Source organism: Oncorhynchus keta, chromosome 30 (assembly GCF_023373465.1).
Source record: "Oncorhynchus keta strain PuntledgeMale-10-30-2019 chromosome 30, Oket_V2, whole genome shotgun sequence".
Taxonomy (NCBI): Eukaryota; Metazoa; Chordata; class Actinopteri; order Salmoniformes; family Salmonidae; genus Oncorhynchus; species Oncorhynchus keta.
In genome coordinates, this window is record NC_068450.1 from 44137258 (window position 1) to 44154441 (window position 17184).

The 17184-nt window shown below is 42.8% G+C and overlaps 1 protein-coding gene across 7 annotated transcripts in view; it reads right to left on the reverse strand.

The window, feature by feature from the left end:
* The window catches only part of LOC118363647 (protein diaphanous homolog 2-like), a 605757-nt gene that overhangs the window by 327301 nt on the left and 261272 nt on the right, over window positions 1–17184 (reverse strand). The gene's annotated exons all lie outside the window — the stretch shown is intronic.

Consider the following 17184-nt stretch of genomic DNA (forward strand, 5'->3'; position numbering starts at 1 on the left):
GTTATACACATCTCCCAGTCACAACTGGTCCTGCTAGCCATTTAGCACTGCCACCACTAAATGTAAATATAGATTTACTCAATATTTCTGCCGTGCCTGAGCTCACACTGTTTTGGCCTCGGGACCCACGGCTGGTTAATGAACCGTTGGTGGGGGACCGGGCTAAAGGCCAGCTGATTTTTCAGTGCCTGCCATTAGCGTGAGGGGACAGCCACAGACCGGCGATGGATGTGTTTGTAGACTAAGGAAAATGATGATGTCATGGCGGGCGATGACATACGAGCGGCCAGCGTGTCAGCATCTCCAGATGGGCTGTGAAAGCCCCATGACATTTCAACTGTCAGGAGCTCAATTGGAGATTACCTTTTTCCTGGCTGGTGCAGGGATTGATGTGGCTCCTAGCAAGACTAATAGAGGGCCAATGATAGCCAGGTTGGTTGGATGTCCCTATGCGCTATATGGCTACTGAAAGAGACTGGAGCCTTCTGTTGTATTCAGCATTGGAAAGAGAGAGTGAAGTTGGACTACAGTAGTACACTGCATTCTGGGAAATGGAGAGTGCAAAAAACCTAGGAGGGTAAACAAAGCAGAACATGGCTGCTCAATGACACGTGGACGTGTTGCGTCTGGGTCAGGATCAGGCTTGGCTGGGCCCAGGGAATGCCTGTGTGGAGCAGGCCGGTAGTGGGCAGCAGGCTGGGGGAGGGAGTTGACCTCTGGCTGTGGTTTAGTGAGTACAGTAAGGTACCGCTGTGGTTGATTAGCTGGGGCCGTGCTGCCCCGCGGCTATATGCTGCTCCTGCTGCAAAAACAGAACTGTGGGCCTCCATTCTAACTTCCCCCTGTCAGTCAATTGTTGGCCCACCGCTCAATCACTACTCTCTCACTGTGTCCTCGTTTCAACACCAAAAAGAGGAATCAGCATGGCCTTCACCTTGTTCAGCCCCTGTGGTGCTAAGTCAATCAATGAGCTGGACAGGTCTGTGCCGTAGCCTCAGGCTACAGCGAACAGGCAACTGTCAAGCGTGGACAGTTTGCAATGCTGCTAGAGACAAATAGGAATGGCCTCACTCACTTTCGTAAAATGTGAAAGTCTGAATTTTGAGTAGGTGGTTTGGGTTAACCTTGAAGGTCTGAGTTTACCTGGGTTATATACAGTTGGTTTGCAGGAAACTAAATATGAAATGGTGCAGGTGCCGCGCCATTTAGCCAACCACACAATATGCACAAATCAAATCAAAGTTTATTTGTCACGTGCGCCGAATACAACAGGTGTAGTAGACCTTACAGTGAAATACTTACTTACAGGTTCTAATCAAAAAAAGGTATTAGGTGAACAATAGGTAAGTAAAGAAATAAAACAGTAAAAGGATAGTGAAAAATAACAGTAGTGAGGCTATATACAGTAGCGAGTCTATAACAGTAGCGAGGCTACATGCAGGCACCAGTTGGTTGGGCTGATTGAGGTAGTATGTATATGTAGATATGGTTAAAGTGACTATGCATATATGATAAACAGAGAGTAGCAGTAGCGTAAAAGAGGGCTTGGCGGGTGGTGGGTGGTGGGACACAATGCAGATAGCCCGGTTAGCCAATGTGCAAGGACACTGGATAGTTGGGCCAATTGAGGTAGTATGTACATGAATTTATAGTTAAAGTGACTATGCATAAATGATAAACAGAGAGTAGCAGCAGCGTAAAAGAGGGGTTGGGGGGGCACACATGCAAATAGTTTGGGTAGCCATTTGATTACCTGTTCAGGAGTCTTATGGCTTGGGGGTAAAAACTGTAGAGAAGCCTTTTTGTCCTAGACTTGGCACTCCGGTACCGCTTAAAATGCGGTAGTACAGAGAACAGTCTATGACTGGGCTGGCTGGGGTCTTTGACAATTTTTAGGGCCTTCCTCTGACACCGCCTAGTGTAGAGGTCCTGAAGCGCAGGCAGCTTAGCCCCAGTGATGTACTGGGCCATACGCACTACCCTCTATAGTGCCTTGCGGTCGGAGGCTGAGAAATTGCCGTACCAGGCAGTGATGCAACCAGCAGGATGCTCTCGATGTTGCAGCTGTAGAACCTTTTGAGGATCTCAGGACCCATGACAAATCTTTTTAGCTTCCTGAGGGGGAATAGGTTTTGTCGTGCCCTCTTCACGACTGTCTTGGTGTGTTTGGACCATTCTAGTTTGTTGGTGATGTGGACACCAAGGAACCTGAAGCTCTCAACCTGCTCCACCACAGCCTGGTCGATGAGAATGGAGGAGTGCTCGGTCCTCCTTTTCCTGTAGTCCACAAACATCTCCTTGGTCTTGGTTACGTTGAGGGATAGGTTGTTATTCTGGCACCGCCAAGTCTCTGACCTCCTCCCTATAGGCTGTCTCGTCATTGTCGGTGATCTGTTGAACTGTTGAATGTTGACCTGTTTAAAGGTCTTACTCACGTCGGCTACAATATAGATCTACAGAGTTGAGAAGAAAAAAATAAGTGGCTATGAAAGTGGTGCATGATCAGAAAGTTGAGGAGCAGCGGGGAGACGTGAGACTTATATCCTGGCCTGGGGCTGCAGGGGGAGATGAGAGTGAATCATACATGTGCCTTACAGTGACACAAGACAAATCTGCAGCTGCTGAAAATTAACCAACTTATTATGAATGAGGCATAAAGCCCTGCAGTCTTAATTGATGATATGCTTGGATGAAATTTGCCGTCAATGATGGATGGCTTGAAAATAGGAGCGAGAGCCTCAGCAAAGTCATATTTCATATTCAATCATCCCTTCTTATGAGTTCTACTATTTTGCGTTATTGATTGGTATCTGATAAGTTATTATTTTGTAACATACATGAATATTGGTTGACTCGCTCTTATAGGATTCTGTGGTATTTTGGCTTAGAACAGACGCGTAATTCGATGAGCACTGTGATGATTCATCTGAATGTAAGGAAAGCAATAAGCTACAGTATTTTTTTTTAAAAAGCTTTGGCATTGCATGCTGTGTTATATTACATAGTCATGAATGTGTCATACACAAAACATAACATTTAAAATCAGTTTGACCTATAAGACTTACTCAAGTGTGTAACGACAAAGCTTACTGTCATCCATAAACCCATAACTACAACTTAAAGTACTTCCGATTTGAGAACTCTCCTGTCTGTCTGACCCTGTTCAACACAGACAATGACCTTAGCCCAGGCATTCCAAACAAACAGATAAGCACTCCCTAGGCTCTTCCTGACCAGCAGTTCAAAGAAGAAGAAGAACACTCTGTGAGAGAAAAATATCAAAAAACAGCCCTTGGAAGCACCTTTATAATTGTCTGCGTGAGTTTATGGACACGGAACAGTTACAAGTTCACTCTGGTCAGGGCTAAAGCGTTTGCTCTGGGATTTTGTACTCAGGGAAAACAGTCTCACTGAGTACTGAGCTCTTACACTGTTCTGACTCCCGCACAGTGTAAACTGAAGTCTTTTCAAACTCTTCTATCACCATCTAAATAAACCTACAGTGTACGTAAGGTCTGTGGCCTTGTCAAAGAGCACCTGGGAGGCAATTTCCTGTTATTTGTGCTAATATTGAAGAGTTACTCGACTAGGAGTGTTTCTAACGCCATAGCCATACATATCTTTAGAGCTGTAGCTAGGGCTGTTGCGGTGACCGTATTACCAACACACCGGCAGTCATGATTCATGATCGCAGTCAAATTCCACGTGACAGTTGAGTCACAGTAATCTCTTATGCACTCTGCACATTCTTTGGTAGTACCGAAATCACTAACGACCATCTGGACCTAATGACATAGTACTCAGCTCTCTATTGTCCCTGTAACCACTTTGACGTCAATTCAAATGCAAAAAAAAAACCACATCAAACACTTATCATCAAAACAGTATCATGCTTTTAAAACTCACCTTTAGGCTATATCACCTAACTGTGATGATCCTTTTGAAGAAATCATTTCAACAACAGTTTCAAACTGAGTGGAAATCATTGCGAATGTTGTTTCAAAGCCAAACAACAAAAGGGACAGAGCTTTCTAAGGTGATAATTAATTCAAAGCATTTGCATGTAGAACACTCATACACATATTACAACTTGCATTCAAATAATGTATGCCAATACTGCATATGAGCCCCACTCCCAAAACATGTATTCAAATATTGACTGTGCCTCTATACAACACAAAGCCTAATTGCCTAGCTCATATTACACACAGCAGAAAAACTTTTTTTCTTTTTTAAAACATAGATTTAAGATGTCTTTGGTACATAATTGGTTAAGCCTTGTACTTAAAATTAAACAAATTCTAGTAATCACATTTGAGTGTGGACTGCGTTATTATGCATACCAGATGGTTACCTAATGCTTCGCTCCAAACCTAATATCCAATAGTCTGGGAGAGAACATGTAGGCCTGGGCGATGCTGTTGGTTCCTTGATTGTGCAGTGTGGCTTACAGAGTTAGCCTACAATTATAGTGACTTTGTTTTTGAATATGTTTTCATATTTTCATAATTAGTAGGCTGATATTGCCTTTAGCTACAGAATATCTCACCACCGTGTGTTCCATCTCTTCCTCTCTCTCTCCTTCAGTCCTTTCTCGAGCACACAGAAATAGGAGGGTCTGTCAACAGTTTACAGATATACGTTTAGTTGTGAAAACATTGTTACTATTGATGTTTGCAAATAGATTTCACTTTGTTTCCCAAATTCAGCACTGGGTAGCTGCAGGAACATGGTTGGAGAGCCCATGGGCGGAATATTACCTGTCCCCAGTGGTGGGCCATCAGGGCCAGCAAGGCCTTCTCTGCTGGCCTAAACATCATCAGAATATAAACAATTTTTAAATATATTTTCCCACAAATATGTATTAAATTATTCCCTAGAGTAAGAGTTATACTCTTCATTTCATAGCTTTCCTCTTGGTTGCACTGCTTCCAGCCCCAGGTTGAGATTTGGAGGGCTGGTCTTTATGTTAGATAATATATGCCATTTATCAGACGCTTTTATCCAAAGCGACTTACAGTCATGTGTGCATACATTCTACGTATGGGTGGTCCCGGGGATCGAACCCACTACCCTGGCGTTACAAGCGCCATGCTCTACCAACTGAGCTACAGAAGGACCAGATCTTTTATCCAATCATATTCAGCCATCATGTGTTTGCCGGGGGTCTAAAATCTGCTCTCAGGCCTTCAGAATCAACAGTGCGGGTGCTTGTAGCTTAAAGTGAATGGAAATTAACATTTTAGTGTCAACCAATCAGCTTTAGAGTTGGCTATTGTACGCCTGCTGGCTGGCTCCAGTGTTACACACTGGAGTGCGTGCACATCTTTTGATTGGATTACCAATATTGAGAGGCAGGTCATATATATATGGGCAGGTCTATGCAAACCTCAGGACTTGGAAACTGATTTTGATAAAGTAATTAATTTGTACTACTAAGCTGTTTTTTTAACCCACAATGGCGGAAGGAGAAGATATCGATTTGGTCGAGGATATAATTATAACGCCATTCTCAAGACAAACTTTTCAAGAAAAGTTAGACATTGTCAGGAGAGGTCGCCCGACGCCGACCCTACAAAGCCTGTCACAGGCGGGAAAGGGGTTCGTTCGCCACTTTCAAAGTTCCAACTAGGAGCGCTATCAATGGCTCACAGGCTCCGAGAAGCACTGCAAACTGTACTGCTGGGAATGCCTATTATTTGCAAGTGATAGATTTGGTGTTTGGAGCCACACTGGCTTTGCAAACTTGAGTTGTCTAACCAAGGCAGCAATGAGACACGGCTGGGCACTTACAAGCAATGGTGCTTTTGAAAACTTTTGGGGACACCCGAGTGGATCTACAGCCCAACGAACAAGCGCGCAGGGCAACGGGAGATGCACAATGAAAAGGTATTATACTCTTCCCCTGCAATTCTATGAATAAAAATGTACATTTCAAGGTGACGCAACGCCTGGTTTTATACTGCGTTTCTGTCTAAATGTATAATGATGGTAATAAGAGGTGGATTAATTCGGGTGGTACTGTGTAGGACCTGTGTAGGACCTCACTGAAGGCCCAGCCTCCAGGCCCACGGCACGCCACTGCCTGTCCCGCAGCGAGAAGCTACATGCTCCTCAAACAGTGTTTGATGCGTGAAGTGAAATAAGTGCTATTATACTGTCAGCGCATACATTTCTATATGCAATCTGGTGTGAAAGCAGAGTTTGGAAGATTGTCACTTAAAAGAGGACGATCCCAGCTGCTACCATATTGAGGCCTATTTCTCAGCTGCTCTGCTATAAGCCGGAGTAGCCTACCAGGCATGATTTAAACTGTTGGAAAGTGGCCTCCGTTTGCAATTTGAGTACATAAGGATGCATTTTTTTTCCCCTGCCCCTGTTACTACCCATTTGATAATGGGCTATTCTAAATCTAAACCAATTTTACATACTAGTAAAGACAAGATTAAATTGAGAACAGTCTGATGGGTGAAAATATGATAACTTGATGATAATTCAGGGTGGGCTGCATAAGGCAACGAACAGAGTACAAGTTATTTTGTGTGACCTTTTCATAGTCAATAGCCTATAGTTGCATCATGTAGCCCATATATTTGTTTGATTCAGAATAAATTCTAAGGTTTGTATCATTCACAACTAAATTTGACAAATAACTCTCTAAATTGAGCATATAGGACATGTTTCAAATGATGACTTTTACGCTCAACATAGCCACTTCATACACAGCATCACACCCTAACCTTAGAGAGCCTTTTTTATTCTCTATTTGGTCAGGTCAGGGTGTGATTTGGGTGGGCAAATCTATGTTTCTATTTCTTTGTTGGCCTAGTATGGTTCCCAATCAGAGGCAGTTGTTTATCGTTGTCTCTGAATGGGGATCATACTTAGGCAGTCCTTTTTCCCACCTTCAGTTGTGGGAGCTTGATTTTGTACAGTTACTGTGTAGCCTGCAGAACGTTACGTTTGTTGATCTTTTTTTTTTTTTTTTTTGGTGTTCTTCAAAATAAAGAAAGATGTACGCCTACCACGCTGCGCCTTGGTCTCATTCCAACAACGGACGTAACACACGGCCCCCTTCCGGAATGTGGGGGTGCATATGAAGTGGCTATGTTAAGCATAAATTTAACAAAGTTCAACCATACTATTCTTACAATAAAATCATTTAATATAAAATAATGTCACAGCATTAGCATATATCATCTGCTAAATGAACTAGCCTTCAGCCTTTGGCATGGCGCATAGCCAGATAACCTACAGTAGGCCAGCTCCAATTCAGTTCCTCTAAAATAAATTGTATTCATATCAAAATGTATCTTTAGACCAGCCTAAAATAAATAATGGATTTATTGTGATGGTTGTATTACATTTATTTATTATACTTTTTTATTTTTTAATGTAGATGTTGCAATGGCGCACTGATGCTGCTGATGCGAAGGCCTGGAGATGCTAAACATGTTTATGTTAATTCACGATCAATTACCGTGACACCAGCAGTCCTTTGCATGACAATAACTTGCTGACAAAATGTAATGACCTCCACAGCCCTAGCTGTAGCATTTGTCCTTTCTTTTCCATGACACATCTGCTCCGTGACAGTGGGCACAACTTTGAAAAACATGGCATGTTGCTTCATGCTTTTTCAAATGACTTAAGTCCCTGGGCAGGGACCTTGAGCAACACTAAACACGTTATTATGTGTACGAGTAAGACAATTCTGATGGGGGGGAAGTCACTCAAGGAAATAAGTCAGATTGCCTTCCCCAAAGGGATTTAAGGACTTGTTGTGTCACGAACCTTGCCGAAGATGGTGCCTCTTCCTGTTCGGGCGTCGCCGGCCTATTAGCTGCCATCGATTCCCTTTCCGTTTGTTTTGGGTTATTGGGTAATTGGGTACACCTGTTTTGTATTAGGGTTTGTTTGTAGGGTATTTAAGGGCACCAGGCCCGCTGGGTATTTGTGCGGGCTTGTTTGTGTTACTCTGTGTTTGATGGTGTGAGTTATTCGAATATTTATTCTCCGGACTATTTTGTCCTGTGTGTTGGCGTGACTATTTGAAACAAAGACTGAACCCTGCTCTCTGCGCCTGATTCCACCCACCACTCCTAGTTGATCGTAACATGTTGGAGATGTACAATGTGGAGCGGATCACAGGTTATGGCACAGGAGATCTCTTTAAATGATGTGGTGACAGTGGTAGACCCATGGCATCCCTATTCATATAATTAAGAGGAGCAAGTGAGAGGTAGTCCTTGACTGCGCTGCGACTTTAGACCAAGTTATTACCCGTACACTATACTACTAAGTGGGTCACACGTCATTAGGTAACTGCCAAAATAAAGGAAACTCTTGAGTAAATGAAGGATAAAAAGTATATTGAAAGCAGATGCTTCCACACAGATGTGGTTCCTGAGGTAATTAAGCATTTAACATCCCATCATGCTTAGGGTCATGTATAAAAATGCCCAGTGTCTCAGTCACCTGATCTCAAACCAATTGAACACTTATGGGAGATTCTGGAGCAGCACCTGAGACAGTGCTTTCCACCACCACCAACAAAACACAAAATGACGGAATGTAATCAGGACGGGACTTTGGTCCTTGAGACACATTTTACAGCATGAGGAAAAACCTACTGTAACGTCACGTCTAAAGTTTCCATTCGGTGCCATTATTTTTGACCAAATTACTCATGTCCATTAGTGTCTGTGTGGCAAATTAGAAAAATGTTACCAATATATGCTTGAGTTATTAGATGTTTTAATCCAATAATAACAATAGGTTTCACAGCTTCACTGTGAACCCCTAATTGATGGATCATCATAGCCTGCAGAAATCCAGGCTAGTCCTCCAGTACAGTTTCTGGTTGGTGTCAGACAACCATAGAGGCTAAATGCATTGGCACTCTCTTTCTTGTTACATTATGGATCACTTGCACAGGATCACAGTATGTAGACATCAATTATACTAGATTGTCTTCACACATCATTCTATAGTTAACATGGATGCTATAGGCCCTACCGCACTACAACAGGAGTATGACCGATATAGTGAGATAGGTAAAACACACGTGTCAGCATGACTTTCCTTTAAAATGAAAACATTGAACAAAAAGACTAATCCAATGTCTGAGAAAGAAAAAAGTGTTTGACCACATAATTGGCGCCCATACACTCGTGTCATGTGATAAGAATCTCCACTTCCCCCACCGTTTCATCTTGGAGGCAGTCAATGAACCACGGGCCGAAGTGACAGGGGCGGATAAAAGACAACCTAATTAACACATCCCAGTGAAATAATGACAACGGACTATGAATACATATTGTCCCAGATGATTAAACGGAAGGTGTCGGTACTAGTGAGTGTGTGTGCGCGTGAAGCGGGTGGAGGAGGCGTGTGTGTATGTGTGTGTGTGTGTGTGTGTGTGTGTGTGTGTGTGTGTGTGTGTGTGTGTGTGTGTGTGTGTGTGTGTGTTCGATAAGGGGTGAGGATAAGACTGCAGCTGTCTAAGGCGTGTAATACGCTAGAAGGTTCTTTTAAAACAGAAGAGCCAGCCGGGCCCTCCCGCCCCTTCCAACCCAGTGAATAGAGACAAAGCACATCTACCGTGTGTACCCACCCCCCAATACCCTAGCCTACCCTACCCCAGCATCCACCCATTTCTGCTACAGACAACACTAGCTAACGAACACAAAGCCAACCAAAGGGAGAAAATAATAACAAAGCTATTCGGAGAGACAGTGATGAACCTCAGAGCACTCCCACTGTTTGGAGCAGCGGTAGTCATTGTTGGTCTAGGAGTCCTATACTGGGGAGTGTGCATAAGGTTGTTATCAATAAAAATGCTTCCTACCTACTACAGCTTCCAGTAAATCTACACAAGACAAGTCTTGTAGGAAAACCCTCAAACGGATCACTAATACCTTTGACCCTCCTGTTCAGCCTGTACATTAATGATCTGCCTTCTGTCTGTACTGGGTCTGAAGTTCAAATGTATGCAGATAATACAGTGATATATGTGCATGCAAAGAGCAAACAATAAGCTGCACAAGAACTCACTACTGTCATGGTCCAGGTTACAAAGTGGCTCAGTGACTCGTGTTTGCATCTCAATGTGATGAAAACTGTTTGCATGTTCTTCACAAAGAAGGCAACAGATGCTACTGAGCCAGATGTCTATGTGTCAGGGGAGAAGCTCCAGGTGGTATCTGATTTTTAGTACCTTGGCATCATACTTGATTCCAACCTCTCTTTTAAAAAGCATGTGAAAAAGGTAATTCAAATAACCAAATTCAACCTAGCTAATTTACGATTTATACGACATTGTTTGACAACAGAGGTAGCAAAACTGTACTTCAAATCTGTAATACTCCCCCACTTAACATACTGCTTGACTAGTTGGACCCAAGCTTGCTGTACAACATTAAAACCTATTCAGTCTGTCTACAAACAGGCTTTCAAAGTGCTTGATAGGAAGCGCAATAGCCATTATCACTGTTACATCCTCAGAAAGCGTGAGCTCCTGAGAAGGGAAAATATTGTGCAATACACCGACGCGTGTCTTGTGTTCAAGATCCTAAACGGCCTGGCTCCCCCTCCTCTCAGTATTTCTGTTAAACAGAAAACCCAAATATATGGCAGCAGATCCACAAGGTCTGCCATGAGAGGTGACTGTATAGTTCCCTTAAGGAAAAGCCCCTTTAGTAAATCCGCTTTCTCTGTGAGAGATTCCCATGTCTGGAATACACTGGCATCAGACACACATAACTGAACCACATATCACACTTTCACAAAATGCATGAAGACATGGCTAAAGGTCAATCAGATTTGTGAACATAATCCCTAGTTGCTGCTTTCCATGTTGTCTGTTGTCTGTAGCTTGTGAGGTGTGGAAACACTTTGTTGCTTTTATGAATTTTGTCTGGCTGTTTTTTGTTCTATGTTGTTCTGTCTGTATGCTACGTCTTGCTTGTCCTATGTTGCTCTGTCTGTATGCTACGTCTTGCTTGTTCTATGTTGTTCTGTCTGTATGCTACGTCTTGCTTGTCCTATGTTGTTCTGTCTGTATGCTATGTCTTGCTTGTCCTATGTTGCTCTGCGTGTGCTCACTGCTCAATGATAGTCTATATTGTAATTGTTTTTAATAACCTGCCCAGGGACTGCGGTTTAAAATTAGACGGCTGGCTAAAACCGTCACTTTTACTGAAACGTTGATTAATGTGCACTGTCCCTGTAAAAATTAAATAAATAAACTAAACAAAGGAATTTGCGTTTGAAATATTGGCAGAAGTTTAATTGTACATTTACTTTTGATGTGAAATCAAAATGATAATGTGTGTGTGTGTGTGTGTGTGTGTGTGTGTGTGTGTGTGTGTGTGTGTGTGTGTGTGTGTGTGTGTGTGTGTGTGTGTGTGTGCGTGTGTGAATATGTACGAGCAGGCATGTATGTTCGTAAACAAACTGCATCTGTGCAGTAATCTTTGATTGATCAAGCGAGCACAAAGTGGAGAGTACTGTAATTTCGTTTTTGCGTCATCCGTTGCGTCTTGCAAATTGGACTCCTTTCTTTCATGTGTGAATTGCCTACAAATCAGTTTGGGGGGGAAGTTTTTACGGACTCGGAGATTAACATATTCACCCATTGACCCAGAAATAAAGGCATATTTAGCTGAGCAAATACAGCACACCTGGAACGAATGGCTGTACCTCTGTTCTTGATCATGTGCAATAGTGCTTAACAGGCAATAAAAAAACCTAAAGGACATTACTTTCCAACCAACTTCAATAAAGGGGAGATTAATGGACTTGCATGCAGACCACTGAAGTGAACCGGAGGCTCAGGGGATTGGTAGGTGAGATAGAGTTGCAGAGTTTGAACCTATTCTTTTTTTATTGCTACCAATATGGAATTGACCATGAAGTGTCAACTCTTAAGGCACCCTCAGAAGACCCCACCAACAGAGGTTACAGGGTTTACGTAGGGGTCTGGCCATATTTTATACTGTACTCAGCCAGATGGTCAAACTGGGCCTAGAAGGGTGGGAGGTTAGGGAGCAGAACTCAGCAGCCACCTTAGTTCACTGGAGCACCAGACCTCTGCTTCCTTGATGACACTTAGTATCCTGCCCCATCCATTTCAAATCACATTTAATGAAATCTATGATACAACACAATAGAATAATATTTGATTTAGTATGATTATAACATGGACTAAGGTGAGGTTTCCCCCCATAGGCTGGTCAATTTCAAACTCTTCCCATCTGCTGGGCTAGGATTGGTTACCAGAGGATGGGGTAAGCTGATCCAGATCTGTGCCTGTAGAAAACTTCAGATCTGTTGACTGAGGACATCTCCTAATTGGAGGTCCATCTGGCTGACCAGCCTGGACAGTCATCAGACACTTCCCGGGGGGTGAGAAGATGGGAGTACAGGGAGTTCAGTTCAGTATCAATGCCTGCTCTCTCTGGTACAGTATGGGAACACATGCCGTTTCCTCCGAACACACATGTATCGCCACACATATCATAAGCATCAACACTTAGTAATACGTGTTTCTAGTCCAACACTGAATGTTAATGTCAATCAGTCCCTCGCAACAGTGATGCTAAGCCAAAACAATGTATTCTAAAAGGAGTTCAGATTCATTGGCTGGACTGGGTATAAATGGTAATTGGACAGTCATTCCTTTCATGGCTTTCAGTGGACAGATGGAATTTTGGTAATCGTGGTTGTAAAGTGCCTGTTATACAGATGGATTGGAGCAGATAAGCCATGGCCGGGGCAGGCAGACACATTTCCAAGTCTCGAACGAAGATGTCAAGATGGTATCTGCGGGATCATTGAAGTGTTGTTAGTTCCATTTCCATATACAGGTGATAAGGGTTGGATTCAAACCTTTGTGATTAAAGATTATTATCACCGACATGGCATGCTGGCATATGTCTGAAGCTAGGCCTTATCTGCTAGGAAGACCAGTAATCAAGCTTCATGTTTTATCAGTGATTGGTGTGAGAAGGAAGGTATTTCTGACATCAGTGATATAATAGCTACAGTTGAAGTCAGAAGTGTACATACACCTTAGCCAAATACATTTAAACTCAGTTTTTCACAATTCCTGACATTTAATCTGAGTAAAAATTCCTGTCTTAGGTCAGTTAGGATCACCACTTTATTTTAAGGAAATGAAATGTCAGAATAATAGTAGAGCGAATTATATATTTCAGAATTAATTTCATTCATCGCATTCCCAGTGGGTCAGAAGTTTACATACACATAATTCGTATTTGGTAGCAATGCCTTTAAATTGTTTAACTTAGGTCAAACGTTTCGGGTAGCCTTCCACAAGCTTCCCACAATAAGTTGGGTGAATTTAGGCCCATTCCTCCTGGCAGAGCTGATTTGAAGGCATCCTTGCTCGTACACGCCTTTTCAGTTCTGCCCGCAAATGTTCTACAGGATTGAGGTCAGGGCTTGGTGATGGCCACTCCAATACATTTACATTTACATTTAAGTCATTTAGCAGACGCTCTTATCCAGAGCGACTTACTTGACATTGTTGTCCTTAAGCCATTTTGCCACAACTTTGGAAGTATGCTTGTGGTCATTGTCCATTTGGACGACCCATTTGCGACCAAACTAACTTCCTGACTGATGTCTTGAGATGTTGCTTCAATATATCAACATAATTTTCCTACCTCATGATGCAATCTATTTTGTGGAGTGCAACAGTCCCTCTTGCAGCAAAGCACCCCACAACATGATGCTGCCACCCCGGTGCTTCACGGTTGGAATGGTGTTCTTAGGCTTGCAAGCCTCCCCCTTTTTCCTCCAAACATAACGATGGCCATTACGGCCAAACAGTTCTATTTTTATTTCATCAGACCAGAGGACATTTCTCCAAAAAAGTATGATCTTTGTCCACATGTGCAGTTGCAAACTGTAGTCTGGCTTTTTAATGGCAGTTTTGGAGCAGTGGCTTCTTCCTTGCAGAGCGGCCATTCAGGTTATGTTGATATAGGACTCGTTTTTACTTGGGATATAGATATTTTTGTACCTGTTTCCTCCAGCATCTTCACAAGGTCATTTGCTGTTGTTCAGGGATTGATAATGCACTTCTCACACCAAAGTTCCCGAGCGGTATGATGGCTGTGTGGTCCCATGGTGTTTATACTTGCGTACTATTGTTTGTACAGATGCATGTGATACCTTCAGGCATTTGGAAATTGCTCCCAAGGATGAACCAGACTTGTGGAGGTCTACAATTACTTTCCTGAGGTCTTGGCTGATTTCCTTTGATTTTCCCATAATGTCAAGCAAAGAGGCACTGAGTTTGAAGGTAGGCCTTGAAATACATCCACAGATACAACGCCAATTGACTGAAATTATGTCAATTAGCCTATAAGAAGCTTCTAAAGCCATGACATAATTTTATGTAATTTTCTAAGCTGTTTAAAGGCATAGTCAACTTAGTGTTTGTAAACTTCTGACCCACTGGAATTGTGATACGGTGAATTATAAGTGAAATAATCTGTCTGTAAACAATTGTTGGAAAAATTACCTGTGTCATGTACAAAGTAGATGTCCTAACCGACTTGCCAAAACTATCATTTGTAAACAAGAAATGTGTGGAGTGGTTGAAAAACGAGTTTTAATGACTCCAACCTAAGTGCATGTAAACTCCCAAATTAAACTGTACATCTTAGGCCTACTTTTTTAACTTCCTCAATGCGTATGAAAGTGGGACTTCATGCATGCAACGATGGAAATACGCACACATACACACAACCACAGAATCAGAAAGCAAAGCAGACAATGACTGAAAACCTGCACGCTAGCTGCAGAGAATGTGCCACTACTGCTATTAGTGACACATTACCAACACATTACCAACATATACGTACGGAAGCTGTTACAGAAACACGGAGAGAGAGCTGTGGTGGCACATAGTCACGCTTTGGGAGAAAGAAGAAATTCAAACAATGTGCCAACGACAAATTAAACAGGGATATTCATTGCCAAGTAGGCTCAGAATAACAAGCGGAGAGGAGGTAGAACAACTAGAAACATCTTACGTTTCATCAGGAAAAGGGGTCTCTGTAATTCACACACAGATACATTAAAACACAAACAGCTGGGCTCTGTCAGTGTAGATCAGATCCACGTTGCTCTTCTTCTTGTTATGTTTCATTGTTGCAAATCATCCCCCGCTGATGAACTGTACACAGCCACAGTAAAGGACGAAGACAGAATATTCTATTAGGTTGTCATGAAAAAGTCCTTTCTCGCTCACCTTTTCCTGGAGCCTAATTGGCGCAGACTGGCTGGGTGTGTGTGGAGTGTGTGTATTTGTGGAGCTGGTGTGTGGCTGTGCACTCGTCTGTCTGGAGGAAACACCGTTCCCAAATACACCTGCAGAGCAGTCGGTCTTATCAACGCATAAGAAACAAAAACAGAAAAAAATATATGCTGTATTGTCACATACACTGGATAGATGCAGTGAAAATGTGTTGTTTCACATGGTCAACCATAGTAGTACAGTGCCCCTGGAGCAATTTAAACAAGTTAGGGGAAAAATGGCTCGTCTCAGAGGGTTTTCAGCGAGAAAAAGTGCTCCCTGGAACCCAGTCCTACCTAACCCTGGGAGAAAGTATGGGTAGATACAAGGCTCCCGCTGGTATAAGTCTCTCTGACTGTTCCCAATGCTCCCAGACCTGGAATTAGGCCCACAGAGCTCCAGCGGAGCAGTCCTGTCCAGGGCTAGCAGGCATTAGAGGACTGGGAAGGATGGAGCTGTATAGGGGTCGACCTGGCAGCATGAGGTCCTAGTTCTTCAAGAGAACACAGTTTGTTTGTGCTCAGGCACCCGGGAAGAGCTGTTCGCTGTTTTCAGACCAGGCCCCATTAAGGAGAACCAACATCTTCTGGCAGCACCCTTTCTTATAATAACTGTTCTCTGTTCAGGTGGAGCTGGACTGTTTGTTGGCTAACAATCAGGAAAGCTTATGAGTCTAAATCATAGGGGCCTGTGCCTGCCTGCCGACCAACACTAGAACCGCCACCAGCCAGGCAGGCCTGTAAGTGCCACAGCCCATGATCATTTTTGGGGATGGTGTAATTGCCTTGAAAACATTCTAGCATCATTAGACCTGCAGTCTGTAAATGGCATTTGCAGGGGGAATGAAAGGGCACAGCTAACAGCTTCTCTGTAGGATAGTAAAGGTTATTTTTAATCACTGACAAGGAATCCTTCCATATACTTCCCTACTCCCAATGTTCCTTGGACATCACTTCGCCTAGACTCGCTACTCCACTGCCAGCATCCACCGTAGGCTACGCTAGCTAGGCTACTACACTGGGGAGCGTAGAGAGATGGTGGAAGCGCAAATAGGAGTCGGCAACTCTATTAAAGTGGTTGGTTGCGGACAAAAATATTTGACCGTTGACCAGGCATGTGTCGGTACAAGGGAAGGGCCTAATTAGGGAGCTGGAGAGTGGATTTCGGTTACAGAAACAGTGGGGTGAGTTTGACCACCCACCACTAAACAATGTCAAGGTCAGGGATGATAGTGCCTCACAATGATAGTGCCTCCCTAAGCTATACACTATACACTAGACATTGGTTAATTAGTTTTTTACTGTAAGGTCTTGCTATCACAACATTTGAAATAAAAGAGAGTTAAAAGGGTAACTCTGGGTCTGAGAGGACCAACTATAGATGGAACCAGATTCATTCCTAGTCATTTTAACCTTGACATTAAGCCATCAACTCCATTCATCTTTTCAGTGAATCGTCTAAATTCAAACACTTGAAAGCAAGTTCTGGCCACCTTTCAGAAAATTGAAATACAGCTCTATAACATAAATCGCCAAAGTGTTAGACTAAAACACTTGTATTCAAGTGAATACATAATCAGTCAAACATCTCTTAGTTCAACAGTTGAACACAAAAAAACAGGTATTTCGATTTCAGAAATCACAATTACAGCTCTCTGCAAATTGACCGCAAGAAGCCAAAAACAGATATAACATTTCACTAAAACATAATCATTTCAAGCCTTGCTTGCATTTGATACAATCACATGTTTGTCTCTGTTATGAGTGTGAATACTTGGAAACAGATTTACAAAATTACAATCACTTGGAGCTGATTTCCTGGTGTTTTTACAGTAGTTTATGTCCAACAATAAC